We start from the raw sequence: 4213 nt of genomic DNA on the forward strand, positions 1-4213 counted from the left end.
AGGAGCAATCGATCCAGCAGATTCAGTGACACCTACAGAATGCAGAGCTCTGTATAATCAGTATCTGGACTGGTTACAGTCCAGGTATCTCCAAATTTGACGACATTTTAGAGGGCGCTACAATTGTAAGAGTGTTCAGAGATCTCGTGTAGCTGAAACAATGACAGATGTCCCAACTCTCCCGGACGCTCTGGGAGTCTCCTACTATTAGATAGCGGCTCCCGGCCGCCCGGGAGAGGAACACTTTCTCCTGGAAAGGTTTACTCTGCTCTGGTTTTTTTTCCTGACATCGGGGCCGCCGTCAGTCAGAAAAAAAAAAACAGAATAGGAATGCATAGCCAGATTCCTATTGGCTATTTCAATTTGCAATATCCAATAGCAAACTAGCTATTGCCCCCGCCCACTGCTGCTGTCAATCAGCAGAGGGGGACCTGAAGTTCTCCATCAGGTCCTCTTCAAGTGATTGACAGTAGCAGAGGGCGGTTGCAATAGCCAGCTTCCTATTGGATATTGCAAATTGAAATAGCCAATAGGAATCTGGCTATGCATTCCTATTCTGTTTTGTTATTCTGACGGCAGCAGCTGCCAGAATACTAAAAAAACCCCAACAAAACCTGCAGATAGCAAAGAAGCTATTGCTTCCTTGCTATCTGCCATCATTTCCGGAGTTGTGCCCCCCCCACCCCCCAGGGGGGCAGAGGGCACCTCCCTGAAATGAGAAGGGCACCTCCCTGAAATTGCTTCTTTTAGGTTGGGATCCCTGCAATGATATATTTTAGGGATGCACCGATATATTGGCCGCCGAAACATATCGGCCGAAAATGGCACTTTTGGCATAAAGCGGAAAGAGCCATGTTTCGGCCGATACAGCGGCGCATCCCTGCTTTCTTTCCTCCCCGCTGGGCGCTGCTCTGTGTTCCAGCGGGGAGAAAAGAAAGTGACAGCCGGCCGAGCTCTGCAGGACGAGAGCGCTGTGAGCGGCCGGCATCCCTCCTCCCACACCGTTCAGCCGCCTATCACAGTCTGGCAGAGCGGTGTGGGGGCGGAGACAGCCAGCACTGACACAGGAGGCTGGGCTCTCCTCCCACACCGCTCTCAGCCGCCAATCACAGTCCGGCAGAGCGGTGTATGGGCGGAGACAGCCAGCGCTGTCACAGGAGGCTGGGCTTACCTCCCTGCTCCGCTCGATCAGCCTCCTGTGACACCGTGTCAGAGAGGAGAGAGAGCACAAACACTCAGTGATCAGTGTTTGTAGATAATTGAGGATAGGGTATGTTAACTATATCAATACTCTGTATATTATTAAAATAAAAAAACATTTTCGGTATCGGTTTCAGCCTGACAATTTTTTTTATTTAGGTTTTCGTTTCGGTTTTAAAATTCCCATTTCGGTGCACCTCGAATATATTTTCTACCCGGGCGACTTTCACATACGAGCTCCCCACCACCTCTCTGCCGGATGAAGAAAATCATTCTTACTTAAAATGAGATTTAAAATATCTTTTATTCAATCAAAGTAGTAAAACTTTTACATAGTTAGGAAATCACACGGCTCTTCCGTGAAGACTCACACAAGCGTTTTTTTTATTAAATCCGTAAATACCAAACTTTAGCAAGGCAACCCAAGAGCGATGGTGAGGTGAACATGACATTAAAAAAAACTCACTAGTTTGGGCTGGAGTTGGCTTTTAGACCCCAAGACTTGCCGTATATCTAAATGCTAATATCTCATTTGCTGACAATGTTGTTTATTATAAATAACTACAGTTTTTGTAATTTCCTAATCTTTTTTTTTTTATTATTTCCATCTCAGGGAGGATCACCTCCAGTATTTTAGCCGCTTCCTGTCTACATTTAGGTGCATCAATACAAAAGGTGTTCTGAGTCTTTCAGTTCATTTTCTTTAGAAAGCAGACACAGCCTAAGTAGAAAAGTCTACACCCGTCACTCTGTTTGTGCTCTCCGTGGGGAAGCAGTGGTCTCTATGCAGAGGTCTGACATACTCCCTGCTAAGTTAGCTCTAGATCTCTCCAATCGGCAATGCTGAGGTTTCCTCTAGTCTTCAATACAAAGCATTACAGACCATTGCAGAGCTTGTAGCAAGCTGCTGATTAAAGCCTGGTTGAACTTTCAGTGTAAATCAACTGAATGCATTACATCAATAAAAAGTTATAAAGTCTTGCAGATCATGTTCTTTAAAATGCAGAGTAGAAAAGCCGGCCTACTGCTGAGGACCCTTGATCTCTGTGGTCCCTCATCAGTGGTCCAGCACACCTCCCCAATCAGAAAGCTCATGCTTCCTGCTGACTTAGGAGCTCTAGGTCTGGCTCAGTAGAGGCAGTGGCGTAACCAGAGTTATTGGCGCCCGGGGCAGAACATTTTTTTTTCGCCCCGCCCCCATATTATATAAACATCCACTAGAACTGTACCCCCCACCCGCACACATATATATCAGCTAAGGAACTACAAGTCCAAGCATGCCATCATTGTCCCTGTACACCCCCCCCCACACACACACATATCACCCAGGGAACGGCAATATCTGGTTGTTGTACAGGGGCAATGAGGGCATGCTGGGACTTGTAGTTCCCTAGCTGATATCTTATGAAGCTGTATAACGCCACTGAGTAGAGGGCATGTTGGACCTCTGCAGAGAGACATCCGCCTTTACACAGAAAGCAGAGGTCCTTCTCTGCATCATGCTGTGGTTTAGAATAACGGTTCAGTTGGACTTTAACATTGAGAATTGAGCTGCAAGTTAATCTCTTGATATCAGGACCCCACAAGGAAAGCTGATTCAGATTTAGGTAGGTCTTCTAGACCAGAGAGTGTTTGAGATAAAGAGCATTGGGTGAGCCACAAAAGCAGGTTGTTTTGGGAAAAAAAGGTTTGTAGTTGATGGAAAATGTCAATGGATTATGTGTCCGTTATAAACAGAAAAATGCTTAGCTGAGTTCATTTGGAGCCCAACATCATTGCCCTTGGCATTACCTTACTAAGTAGATCCATAGATCTAAACAGGGCCGGATTTCCCACAAGGCCAACCGAGGCCCGGTCTTGGGGCAGCAGGGGGTAGAGGGGCAGCAGGGGTGTGGAATTTCTATCTCCCGACACCCGGAACATGCAGTTCTGGGTGCCAGGCGGGTAGTTTGTTTTCTACATTTAGCCCTGCTTTGGACAAGCCGGACTAAAATGTAGAGCGGGGAAGCCACCGGTCGTTCTGTACAAGTTTAAAAAAAAGATAAAAAATATAAAACCATATTCAAACAGCAAAATCCCCTTAGCTTAGAAATCCCATAAGTGGAGCTATCTAGGGAACAAGTAACTTGATGGTGTATAATGTATCAAAATATATTTTAATTAACATAGAAAGGTATAAAGGTAAATCACCTAGTACAGTGGTGGCGAACCTTGGCACTCCAGCGGTGCCAAAACTACAAATCCCAACATGCATCTGGCTCTTGGAGTTATGTCTGTGGCTGTCAGAGCCTTGCAATGCCTCATGGGACTTGTAGTTCCAAAACAGCTGGAGTGCCAAGGTTTGCCACCACTGCACTAGGTGATTTACCTTTATACCTTTCTATGTTAATTAAAATATTTTTTGATACATTATACACCATCGAGTTACTTGTTCACCAGATAGCTCCACTTATGGGATTTCTAAGCTAAGGTGATTTTGCTGTTTGAATATAATTCTTGAAACCCAGGAGCTCAGCCCATATAATTTGTTACTTATTGCGATACTCCTTTTCCCCTGTATGTTAAAAATTAAAACCAACCCTGCCGCCCCGCCATCTGGGGGGAAATTTGTCAGGGAGGTGGGCACATTAAGGAACCAACCTGACCTTGGGGCAGCAGAGAGAGTAAATCCGGCCCTGGATCTAAACATGTATATTTCCTGTAGCCCGGCTAGTTGGCATCAATAGCTAATACCTTATCCTTTCAGCCTTCCCAGGTCTGTTTTTAAACGAACAAATAGCCAACCTCCGAAGCTACTACTGATCATCCGTTCCCCAGGCACCGATCGCAACCATTTGTTTGTGCTTTTAGAAGATCAAAGTTATTTGACAATTTTGCTCGTAGTCCTCCATGAGACTCCGCTGAGACGTAATCTGAGGTTACGCACTGGGAGCAGCTAACTTTTTTACAAACCAACATGGCTGCTGATTTCCCCATAATCCTTTGCCGCAGCTAAAAAAAAAAAAAAAGCTAC

This window comes from Nanorana parkeri, unplaced genomic scaffold (assembly GCF_000935625.1).
Source record: "Nanorana parkeri isolate BGI_ZX_2015 unplaced genomic scaffold, ASM93562v1 scaffold1091, whole genome shotgun sequence".
Classification (NCBI taxonomy): domain Eukaryota; kingdom Metazoa; phylum Chordata; class Amphibia; order Anura; family Dicroglossidae; genus Nanorana; species Nanorana parkeri.